The sequence below is a fragment of the Ambystoma mexicanum genome, chromosome 9 (genome assembly GCF_040938575.1).
Source record: "Ambystoma mexicanum isolate Mex_15411 chromosome 9, UKY_AmexF1_1, whole genome shotgun sequence".
Taxonomy (NCBI): domain Eukaryota; kingdom Metazoa; phylum Chordata; class Amphibia; order Caudata; family Ambystomatidae; genus Ambystoma; species Ambystoma mexicanum.
The window spans coordinates 891,043,623-891,056,798 of record NC_090931.1 but is presented as its reverse complement, the minus strand read 5'-3'; positions in this window follow the sequence as shown (position 1 = coordinate 891,056,798).

The following is a 13,176-nucleotide window of genomic DNA, read 5'->3' as shown; positions in this document are numbered from 1 at the left end:
CCTTCAACTCTCTCTTCCCAAATATCTTCCTTCCCGAGCCCTTCGCTCATCCGCCTCCAACTCCCTCAGGGTCAGCCGCTTCTCGAAGCAACGAGCTGGGGGTAGATCTCTCTCCGCGGCAGGGGCCTCCCTCTGGAACAGCCTTCCTGCCTCCCTGAAACTTGAGGAGAACCATCTCCGGTTCCGGAAGCACCTCAAAACCTTCCTCTTTGCTTCTGCTTTCTCTCTCCCTCTCCCCTGCTGAACAGCTAATATTCTTCACTGAAACTGCACTGATTCTGCAACTGGACCACTCTTAACGGCCTCGGTCCTGGGCCCAGCCACTCTCCACTTGCACTGATGCCCTGGAACTCCTCTGCACTGCGGGACTGTCTCTGTATCCCTACAGCCCCCCCCTTTTCCAGCACTTGTTCTGCACTTACCTTGCACTTGCCACCAGCTGGCCCTATTTATTTATTACTTTACGCCACTTACCTTGTACTGCACTTCCCCCCCTCCCCTTCCCCTTGCACTTTTCCCCCTCCCCCACCCCTGCACTTGCGCGATCTGAATGACACCTGGCCTAGTAGGATCGTTGTCTGTCTCCCCTTGTTCCTCCCCTCCCTGCCTCGTCGCGCCTTGAAACACCTGTGTATAGGCGCATTACAAATGCCATATCATATCATATCATATCATATCATGGTCGGTGGAGACGACGTGAGGCATGTTGTCGGACGGAGAAGAGCATCAGGACCAGCCCAGGGGAAATGAAAGGACCAGCAGTGCTGCAGTGAGGAGGACCGCGCCAGGAGGCTCCACACGGCTGGAGGACAACCAGCAGAAAGCAGATTCACCCTGAGAAGAAGACGTCCGGTAGTGCGGCCGGCAAGGAGAACCGCAACGAGGACAGCAGGGAAGAAGTACAAGGACCATGAGTGACGCAGATTCGCCTAGACAAGAGGACGTCCAGCAGTGCGGCCGGCGAGGAGGACTGCAAGGAGGACACCAAGGAAGAAGCAGAAGAACCACGAGGGAAGCAGCGCAGTGACGGACAACGGCTGCAACAAGGTATGGAGGCGGCCCAAGGGGGCGGGAATATACGACGGAACACGTCGCACGAAGAGGCATGACGCACCAGGCACCTGCAAAATAGAACCCACTAGAAAGTGAGGACTGCCCAAGAGAAAGGGGCGATCTACATGCACAAGGCCACTAGAAAGCGAAGACTAGCCCTCCCGCCCGCAACTAATACCCAAAGCCCAGGACAGACACATAGACGGCAAGTACAACGACACGTGCCTTGGGGATGCAACAATAGCAGAAATAGAGAAGTCAAACCACCTAAAAAATTTCGCAATCAGGAATTCCAGTGGGGCGCGACTCTACCCCTAACATCCAAGGGCCAATTTCTACAGTGTCCCCACTGGTAGTCGTCCCCGAGACGGATGGACGCCTTCACTTCTGCGTCGACATGAGGATCCCCAATACAGCATCCATCCAGGGTCCACCATGCTGGTAAGACTCAACCAAACCACCCGGTTCTCAAAGCTGGACCTGAGCCAAGGCTATCACCAGCAAGTCATTGACCTCGATTCACGACCCATAACAACCTTTACAACACACAAAGGCCTCTTCCGGTACAAACAGTTGAATTTCGGAATCTCATCAGTGCCCGAAATTTCCAAGAGACCATATGCCGGCTGATAAGCCCAGTCAGAAATGCATTCAACTATAGCGACGAATTCCTAGTCTTTGTCGTCAACGAAGACCAACACGACGACGCACTGAGGCAGGTCTGCCACATCCTCCATGACGCCGGCCTCACCCTCAACAGCCTAAAGTGTGACATCAACAAACACAGCCTGTCCTTCTTTGGACACATCTTTTCAGACCAGGGAATCAGAGCGGACCCCGGCAAGATCACGCCATCATCAACCGGCCAAGCCCAAATTATGTATCTGAGCTACGATCATTCCTAGGCATGGCCGGCTACTGTGTGCGGTACCTCCCCCACTATGCGACACTCACCAGCCCACTATGACAGCTCCTCAGGAAGGACCAACTATTCACATGGGACGAACAGTGTCAGCACGCTTTCTCCACGATCAAACAGGAGCCAGCAACCAACCGACAGCTGGCGTACTTCAACCCGCAGTGGGACACAGAAATCACTGTAGATGCCAGCACCGTCAGCCTAGGCGCCATCTTAGCCCAGACCAACCCACAGCAGAGCACTGAGACACACGTAGTTGCATATGCCAGCAGAGCGGTCAATCCCATCGAGCAAGCCTACTCCCAGGGAGAACGCGAGAGCCTGGCGGCTGTCTGGGCATGCGAGAAATTCCCCCACTTCATCATCGGGAGGACCTTTGTACTCATAACCGATCACTAAGCCCTCCTGTCTCTATTCGGTAACCCCAAAGTAAAGATGCCACCATGCATTGAACTCTGGGGCATACGCCTCCAGGAGTACGACTACACCATCATCCTCAAGCCTGGAGGTGAAGCCAATCCAGCTGACTAGCTGTCGAGACACCCGGACAAGCCCCCAGACACCACTATGCAACGCGAGGCAGAAGCATATATCGCCTATTTGTCAATGAACGCCCTTCCCCTGGCAATCACGACGGAGCAATTTGTGAAATGGAGCCGATCCAACCCCACGATACGGGCCACGGTCCAACTCACGAACACCAACAGGTGGCGATAGGTGGCGACAGGTGGCGACAGGTGGCCATGGAACACTTTGAGACGGGGAGGGGGGAAGTGGACAGGAGAGTCCTACTAAGAATGGTAAAGATACAGGGGGCACTGCCCACGACAGATCAAGGAACACTCCTGAGAGGACACTGACTTGTGGCCCCCAAAGGCCTCAGGAAACCCCTAGTGATGATCTCGCATGAGGGACACCGAGGCATAGCCAACACAAAGAAGATACTATGCAATCGGGTCTGGTTCCCACACATGGACACCATAGTCGAGGACACACTGAGGTACTGCATGCCATGTCAGATAAATGCAGCAAGCTCACCCCCATGCCCACTCCAGACAGTTCCCTTAACCGAAGGGCCATGGCAACGAGTGGCGCTAGATTTCTACGTACCACTCAAAGAAGGGGGCCACCTCCTAGTGGCAATCGATGAATACTCCAGATTCCCATTAGTGAAACATGTGCAGTCCACGGCATTCCACCAGGTCGTGGCCGTTGTGGACAAGCTGTTCAGCGAACGAATGGGGCATCCCCAATGTCGTAAAAACCAAAAACGGCCCACCCTTCCAAGCACAGGAGTTCGGGAAGTTCACAGTACACCTAGGATTCCACCATCAAAGGATCACACCGCTGTGGCCCCAAGCCAACGGCATGGTGGAACGCTTCATAGCTAACATCAAGCGGACACACCAAAAGGCAGCGACAGACCAGACCTCTGAAATACGCCACACAAAACAACAGGCAAGGCCCCAGCAGAGCTAATGATCAGATACAAACCACGGACCAGACTACCACAGCTAGAAGACTATACTCCAGCAGAGGACGCAGAAATCAGGAGAGAGGCTGAAAAAAGAAGCAAAGCCAAAGAATGGGCTGACCAGAAATGGAAAGCCAGAGATCCCCAAATCCCGGTAGGCGAGATGGTAAACTGATTCCAGATACAGACCAGAGCCACTGGTGGTAACGGAAATCAAAGGACCAATGATTACCGCCATGGGGGACCACAGGGAGATAACAAGGAACGCCTCGTTCTTCCGCAAGATGTTCCAAGAGAACCCGGAAGAGGATGCACACATTGGAGACGACGAAACAGAAATCCGGGAGGCACCCCCCAAACCACCCGAGGACCCGCTGCCGAAGGCGCCTGATGACGACGCGAGTGACCCGCCCGGCCGGTTCCAGCGAGCCTCACAAAAACCTCCCCGCCTCATTGTAGAAATATAGGCCATGGACTTACATTATAAGTAAGGGGGGCGGGTGTTACAGACCATTCAGCACCAGCCCCTTTAAGGGAAAGTGAAAGTAAAGACTGGGACGGGAGGGGTGGGAGGAGGGTAGATGGGAGGGAAAAGCAAGTCAGAAAGAATATGGAAATAAAAGGGTGAAGACGTATCCTGTGTCAGTGTGTTCTTGTATGAGTGGGCCCGTTTATAGAATACAACAGTGGGGCCCCTGGTATGCATGCACCTTTCGCATCAGAGTTCCCTGGAGTCACTTCCTCACGTGCCACCGCGAGGCTGCCTTAAAGATCGCACTGGCACTGCAGGCAGGCAGGCAACACGTCCACGGCACAGGCTGATGGGGAGGAGTGGTCAGGAGAATGCCAAGGAAATGCGCAGGAGCGCGTGTGGCGAGCCTGTGCCTTGTGGCCCCTTCTTTGAGCCGCCCGATATGTACAAGATGCGTAGAGTTCCCCTGAAAATGGGAACGTTTTGTGACGTTGTGTGAGTGTGCCGAGATGTGCAGGAACATTGGTAAGGATTTCTTTAGTGCAAAGAAGGGGTTGACAGGGAGTTCGGTTGATGCCAGACTGAATATAATTAAGAAGTGTGTGATATTCATGAGTCCTTTGCGGTGTGTGGGCTTATTGGCCAGAATTGAAAAAGAAGAGAGGGACTTAGCGCCGAGCAAAGGAAATCTTAGCTCATGCAGTTTACATATGGTATTTTGCAACTTTGTATAGATTTCGTTTTATAATCCCCGCCTCCCAAGCGTATACCATACACTGCATTGATTCTTTTTTTTACGTGTTTATCAATTTGTAAATCCTGCTTTTTGTATAGAAACTATTGTGGTCACTACAGTAGATGTGGGTCTGCTGTGCAGAAGTGCTGCCATGGCATCACACATGGCATGCGAGTGGCTAGCAGCAATCCCACATGTATTCAGATCCTGCTCCCAACACTCTAGGTGCGAGGTGTTCCCTCGCATATAAATATTCCCTCGCGCTATATAAATACATTAAAAATAAAATAAATACCTTGTCCCTTCAGTGGGACCTTCCCTCAACCATTTGCATGGTGCCGGCGAGTCCACCTTTAAACTGGTTCCCACACAAGGTAATAGGGAGGCAATGTGCCACTGGCCGGCAAGAAGGCACTAAACCCAGATAGGGGGCGGGGCGGATGGAGTCACCAACATTAAAATGTCAAGGAGTCTCGCAAATCCGAAGTAGCAGTTAGACCTAAAGTAGCTGCTTCCTTCTGTGAAAGACGTCCTTTCAAGCGGGCCACCCACCTGAATCACTGTGTGCCTTGTGGGAAGAATAGATCACCACCCACTGGGTGTCTATTGTAGTATATGTTCACAGTGTCACTGTACCTCTCCACAGTAGGGAAACCCTCCCTTACATTCCCTACAGATTCTACACCAAAAAAAGAAAAACCTTTTGAGAATATATGGTCCGACGCCCTGTTATGTAATTAACCTCTGAAATGTACAGTCATTCACACATCCATAAATGCAGGATAGGGCATCGTTATTAAATTATACTTTACTAGCAATAGAGTTACATTTGTCACATAGTTTCACACACTAACACTTCAATGCATGAATTCCAGCCTACACGGGTTTCGAGCAAATTGCTCTTCATCAGGGCTTCTCATTTTTGGGATGGTAGTAATGTCATTTGACCAAATCAATTATTGTTGTAATTTCACAAAGGCTTATTTCGTAAACAAAATCTCAAACCCCTATAAAAATCAAACAGAAAAACAACCAATGAATATATAAGCTATAACATTGACGTGCTAGAAATTCTTGTGCAGTGTTGTCCCCATAAATATAAATTCATTCTATAGATTGATTGGGCAAACCAAGTGCCTGGCCCGCCTGAGTGTAAAATCAATGACCTTATATAATCACTTTCTATATACTTTAGAGATCGCTGCCCGTGTCAGTGTCCAAGAGTTGTTGCCCAATCGTCTTCACTTTTGCAATACACAAAGTTAAATTGACCCCAACATGAGTGACGCTGATATTCAACAAATGATATTTATTTTGTACCTATAGGGATTATTCTATAATGTGAAATGGTCCATTACTAACAATATCATAATATGCCCTATCTTAGCCAACACGTGTTTCATACTTTAATCAGTCTTTTTTAAGGCTGCTATAGGTATTATCAAGAAATACATCAACAATTCGTGATACATCTCCAAATCAATAGTTTGATCATTATTCCATCATATTTTGATAATTTTACACCAGTCACAAAAAGTATTACCAGACTATTGTTCCCGGTGCCAGCGATGGACTCGGGAGCACCAGGTAAGTGGGGCTGGGGTGGATCTATAAATGTGGAAAAGGGGGCTTGTGGTGGAAGGGGATGCAGGGGAGTGTAGTGGCCACTTACCTTGGACCCAACAGGAGAAGACGGCAGTCTCCATCTCTGAGGTGGCTCGGAGCAAGTATTTTACCATGTAGTAAAGCCACGGTTCTGAACCTCCTGATTGGCTGGGAGGCCCCCACTCCCCCTTGCTGGGTATTCATTTTCTATATTGGCACTGATAGACTCTATATATGAATTGGACCAGAAGAAATGATTGCCTCTGGAGGGGATAGAGCTTTGGTCCTTCATTGTAAAGTGAGCAGTGGTTCCCTAACATATCCCAGCAGTCAATGATCCGAGGAGTGTCGATAACATGGTACTATATAGGATTGGCATTGGGGACTGGCACGTACATCTAATGCACGCGGCCTTGGTGACGTTGCAGGATCGTGGAAAACTACTGACTCTTGAACTGATTGTATTGCTCATTGCTGCCAATGACATGGCCGCATTGGGCACATGAGGTGTAAGTACATGGAATCTCTTGAGTTGGCTCGGTTTGCTCTGGTTTGCCCTTCAGCAATTATAAACTGGACTCATAAGTGACCAGGAAATGGAAATAGTAAGGTAAAGGAATGTGGTCAAGAACATTTAGAGTTTTGATGTGGAAACTAGATATGGCCATTGCTTTGTTGGCTTGTGGTTATGGTGTTTAGGATGCATCCTCACTCTTTGATGAGGGGTTAACACAGTTTCCAAACTCATGATGTTTATTTGTCTTTAATTGATGAGAGGTTGGTCTTTGCTAAGACTCTCCTGCCCATTAAGTGGTAATGAGGAAATTGTGGGGGAGGGAGTGATACCCGGTAGTTCTAGCTGTGATCTGGTTGTTTGTGCTTGTTTAATGGCGTGTGCTTGATCTTTTATTTATATTTTTTTGTGGTAATGTGCCGGTGACCCGTGAGTATCAACGTGCAAAATATATGTTTTATGACAAATAAAGGGCAAATTAGTAGGGGAGGTCTTAATTCTCTTGCGAAAGACAGAAAAATCAGAGACTGCAGACTTGTTTTAAAAGGGTTTGTGCTTGTGATTTGTGAGATAATTGTTCCCTTTCTTGTGGACCTAGTTGAACTCACAGTGCCCGTGATCGCCCCCAGGGTGGATGGGATTTGGGTGTAGTGCAAGGTTCTCCTTTACCCAAGACTATTCTCACACGAGAGCTCTGAAGGGACTTTTCACTGGACACATTGACAGTCCAGAGGTTTGATGTGGCTTTTGCCGCGCTTGCATTCTTTAATTTCTGTAAATAATTGATTGTCCAGTATAAATGCACTTGTCCAATGTTGCCTGCCGCTTGAATGGCACTGCCTGCATATTGGGTGCTCTGTGTTCTCTGTTCTTGTAAACAGGACTTATCTTCACTGCCAATAGGATCAAAGCCCTTGCAGGACAAGGCCACAGTGTTGAACGACACAAGTGTGCAGGAGAAACTGCCCAATTATACCTAGCACGCTTCTCTACGTCCATGCTTCCGTGCCTATAAGAACCAAGTTACGGACCCTCTGCGGCAAAGCCCTCGCAGGACAAGGCTGCAGTGTTGAGCGAGGCAGGTGATCAGGAGACGCTGCCCCATTATACATAGCACGCTTTGCTACGTCCACGGTGCCCTGCCTATAAGAACTGAGGTACAGACCCTGTGCGGCAAAACCCTTGCAGGACAAGGACGCAGTGTTGAGCAAAGCAGGTGCGCAGGAGACGCTGCCTGATTATACGTAGCACACTTCGCTATGTCCATACTGCCATGCCTATAAGAACTGAGGTACAGACCCTCTGCGGCAAATCCCTTGCAGTACAAGGCTGCAGTGTTGCGTGACACAGGTGTGCAGGAGATATTGCCCGATTATACAGAGCATGCTTCGCTACATCCATGCTTCCGTGCCTATAAGAACCGAGATACGGCCCCTGTGCAGCAAAGCCCTCGCAGGACAAGGCCGAAGTGTTGAGCTACACAGGTGCGCAGGAGACACTGCCCGATTATACGTAGCACGCTTCACTACGTCCACGCTTCTGTGCCTATAAAAATCAAGGTACGGACCCTCGGCGGCAAAGCCCTCACAGGACAAGCCTGCAGTGTTGAGCGACAGAGATGTTTGGCGGCGATGGTGTAGCGGCATAGACAGTGAGTGCGGATGACCTCACCCTCCTGTCTGCAGACGCCAGGTAAGAAGTTTCCGTGGGAGTTAGCTTGCAACACTCCATGCAAAGCCCCTGACCTGGTGTCCCTTCTCACTCTTGCGCACATGTTGCGTCCTGTCCTTGCACCACCACCCCTGCCTGCTTGCTCTCCCTCACATCTTAGGCTGCGTGCACCCCCTCTAACTTTAGATTGCGTCCACTCCCTCACAACTTAGGCTGCGTGCACTCCTTCTTACTTAGGTTTCTTTCACTCCCTCGTATCTTAGGCCGCATGCGCTCCCTATTACTTTAGGTTGCGTTCACTCCCTCGCAACTTAGGGTGCATGCGCTCCCTCACATCTTAGATATGATATATGATAGATTATTTATAACGCGCTTAATACCCAGAGGTTTCTAAGCGCAGACCCAGGGATCGAACCTGTGTTGCTCCGTGTCGTCTTGTTTCCAAGTCGAGCACGCTGCCGCTGAGCTATCCTCCTGGGACAAAAGGTATGATATGATAAAAGGCTGCATGTGCTCTCATGCAACTCTAGGCCACGTGCGCTCCCTCCTACGTTAAGTTGCGCTCACTCCCTCGCAATTTAGGCTGTGTGCACACCCACGCATCTTAGGCTGCATGGGCTTCAGCGCAACTCTAAGCTGCGTGTGCCCTGTGCATTTTTAGGTTGCGTGCGCTCTCTCTACTCCATTGCGTGCCACCCTCCTTCCTCAGCAGCTGTGCTCCCTGCTCCACTCGCAGGCCTTTCCCTCCCCTCTTCCTAGCTCCCTTCCCAGATCTTTTGTGTATTGTTCTGGATGTTTTTGCTCTCCAAGGTTTTCGGCTTACACTGTACTGCCTACATTTCTGCTGTGTTCACTCTGTAGGTTCTTTTGTCGATTGTTCTGTTCCTGTCGGTTTTGTTCTCCAGGGTTGTTTGCGTACATTGTACTGCCTGCATTCCTGCTGTGTTCATTCTTTACTTCCAGGTTCCTTTGTAGATTGCTTTGTTTCTGCCTTTTCTGTTCTCCAGGGTTGTTTGCTTACACTGTATTGCCCGAATTCTTGCTGTGTTCACTCTGTACGTTTAGGTTCTTTTGATGATTGTTCTGTTCTGGTCGTTTTTGTTTCTACAGAGTTGCTTGCTTACACTGTACTGCCTGAATTCTTGCTGTGTTCACTCTGTACTTTTAGGTTTCTTTGGTGATTGGCTTGTCTATTTATTTTCTGTCTATTGTTCTGTCCCCTGTGTGCCCACCCTCCTGCTGTGTCCCCCCACTAGTGTCCCCTGCTTGCCAGCTCCCCAGTGATACCTGCTTCCATGCTTGGGCTCCCCCTCCCCTTCTCTTCTTCCCCCCTCCTCCTCTCTACACCCTCTATGGTGCCCTCTGTCTCACCTATCTTCTCTAACTGCTTTTCTATCGACTGTCCTATCCTCTCACTAAATCTGGCAGGAAGAAGCTCAAAAGGGACATCCGGGTTGCCTCCCTATCGCTGATACCTACACCAGTGCCTCCTCCAGACAGTCCCTTATCAACATCCTCTTTGGCGTTCCCTCTCCAGGCCTATGGACCCCCCGTAAGTTCTCTGTTCTCTGTCCTTTTTCTTCTTCACCTATTAATGGTGGCATCCGTGGAGGGCTCTCCTGGCCCCCTTCCACTCCTCCAAGACCATCATTAATGGTTACCTAAATGGCACCGTCTTGGTCCAAGGCTCTCAGGCCAACCTCCTCCTTTTTGATAGACTCTTCCAGCGCCTTATGAACTTTCTTTCTTCGCCTGCTGTTCCTTCTTTCCCCTCTCTGGCTCCTCTGCTGCATCCCTCCACTGCCACCTCTAGAGCTTCCTCTGCTGCTTCTCTGGCCACCCTGTTGCCACCTTCCTCTGCCACCCCTCTGGCTTCTCTGCAACCTCCATCCTCTGCCACCTTTATGTCGGCTTCTGCTGCTTCTCCGGCCATCCTGTTGCCTCCTTCCTCCGCCACCCCTCTGGCACTCACCTCCTCCTCCCTGACTACCATGCCTTCTCCTCCTCCTCCTTCCTTCTCTGCCCATTCTCGGGCACCTTCAACACTTCCGCAGTACCCCTCCATGGAAGTCCTTCAAAGGGGGCAACCTGCTCCACATTGCTACTCTCAACTCTCTCTCAGCTGTCAAACACTCCTCTGACATCTGCCATCTGCTGGAGGAACTCGATTTGGATCTACTCTGTCTGACCGAGACTTGGTTCACGGCCAGCTCTGTCACAAGCTTTGACACTCTCCTTCCTGATGGCTACAAGATCCTCTCTGTACCCTGAACCAACCATCCCGATAGGGGTGGTGCCTTGATCTTCCCGGGTGTGGATCCCTACTTCCTTCATTCTTATGCAGGACTACTCCTCCTTTGAATGCCTGGTCTGCAGGCTCTCCATACTGGCCTATCTCTCACTGTGTCCACTATCTAGAGGCTGCCTTGCCAGGTCGCCGCTTTCTCTCTGATTGGGTGGACCTCCCCTCCTCTCTTCTCGCCTCAACCTCTCAACTTCTCCTCCTCTGAGACCTTAACATCTACCTGGATGCTACCTGCCCTTCTTCAGGACTCTTTCATAACCTCTGCGACGCTCTCTCTCTCTCTCTCTCTATTCTTCCCTCTTCCCAACTCACTCTGCAGGGCACACTTTGGATGTTCCTCAGACCTCCCTCTCTCTAACTCTCTCCCCACTCCTCTCTCCTGGAGTGATCACTTTCTCCTTTCCTCCCACCTATCCCCTCTACCACTCAGGCCAAGCCGACTCCATCACTGCCACCTACCTTCTCGGTCATCCGACCCATGAAGCGTGTGACATCTGAGGCTTTCGCCACTACTTTCTCTCCTCCTCCTACACCTTTGGCTGACTCACACCCTGACACAGCCCTAGCTAACCTTCATCTTTCTATCTCTAACACTCTTGATGTTCTTGCCCCTGTCATGAGGATCCGCTTGAAGCCCAAATCCAAGTGCAACTCTTGGTACGACTTTGGCCTCGTCACCCTCAAACGCAAGTGCAGGGTGGCTGAGAGGAAGTGGAGGGCATCAGGTGCACCCTCTGAAAAACTGGCCTGCCGCCTGCTCCAGAGGCAATACAGACTCTCTGTCCTCGCCAAGAAGAGAGCTCACATCCAAGCCTGCGACTCTGCGACATCTAACAACTAGGCCAAACTCTTCAAAATCTGCAAGGAGCTAGCCAATCCTGCTGCTACTCTATCTCCCCAGTTGCCTCCCAATCCCTCTGGCTCTTGCTTCTCATGTCATCACTAAAACTCAGGACATCCTGTCCAGCCCCTCTTTTACTCATCCTCCTCCTCCACTCCTGGCCTGCCTGTGGCCGCCCCTCCTCCTCCCTTCTCGTCCTTTCCCTTGTTCACCCCAGACAATGTTTCTAGACAAGTGCGATCTATGAATGTTTCATCAAAACAGGTTCTCCCCTGTTCACAACCATCAAGGACCACATTGACACCCTTGCTCCAGCCTTAGCCGATTTCTGCAATCACTCCTTTGCCACTGGAACCTTACCCTCCCTTCTTAAGCACTCCCTTGTGCACCCCCTGCTAAAGATGCCCTCTGCCAATACTTCATCCCTGGCTAACTATCACCTGATCTCCATCCCTCCTTTCCTGGGCAAACTCTTGGAGAAACTGGCCATCTCCCAGCTTAATCTGCACATTGAATCTGTTGGTTGTCTCCACGACCACCAGTCTGGCTTCAGAGCTGCCAGAACCACGGAAACTGCTCTCCTGAACACCTGTTCAGACCTGCTCTCTAAACTTGATTCTAACCTTCCTTCTGTCCTCATTCTCCTCGATCTTTCTTCTGCCTTTGATATGGTCAACCATGCCATCCTGCTCAACTGCCTCCGTGATAACCTGATTATCTCCGATTAGGCCCTTGCCTGGCTGACCTCGTTTCTCACTGACCGATCCCCTAGGTCCAACTGGAGTCTTTCATCTCCTCTATCTCTCTCTCTAGTTGTGGTGTTCTCCAGGGGTCTAAACTCTCTCCCTGGCTTTTCAACTAATACCTGGCAACTCTCACCCAATGCATTGCTTCCTTCTGTTCCAACTTTCAGTGTTATTCGATGGACACACAGCTCTACTTCAGGCTCCCTCAACCGCCTTTTCTTCTTCTCTCATTCCAGATTGTCTGACCGCAATTCAGAAATGTTGTGCCGCAAATGATCTCTGCCTTAATGCCAGTAGGACTGAGATCCTCCTCATCGGAACACGAGCACCCTCCTTTCCTCTTTCTCTCTCTAGCCGCTCACTCTGGGACCTCTTCCTGCTCCTACCTGTGGGGCTCAGAATCTTGGGGTCATCTTCGACTCCACCCTGTCCTTCTCTCCTCCCATCTCCGACATCTCTAACAAGTCAAACTACCAGCTGCACCTCCTCAGAGGTATTCTTCATTTCCACACTTTGCCCCAGAAGCTCACTGTCTCCAGAGCTCTGGTCCTCTGTAGGCTGGACTACTGCAACAACATCTTTCTAAATCTTCCTGCCTCTACTCTCTGACCTCTATAACTTATCCAGAACAGGACTGTGAGACTTGTCCTTGGCCTCAAACCCAGGGATCATATCTCTTCAGCTCTGTAGTCTCTTCATTAGCTCCCAGTGGCGGCAAGGATCAAGTTCAAGACCTTCTGCATCATCCACAAGGCTTTCTCGGGTCTGGGACCACACTATCTCCAACTCTCTCTTCCTAAACATCTCCCTTCTTGAGCTCTCCGCTCATCCAGCTCCAAC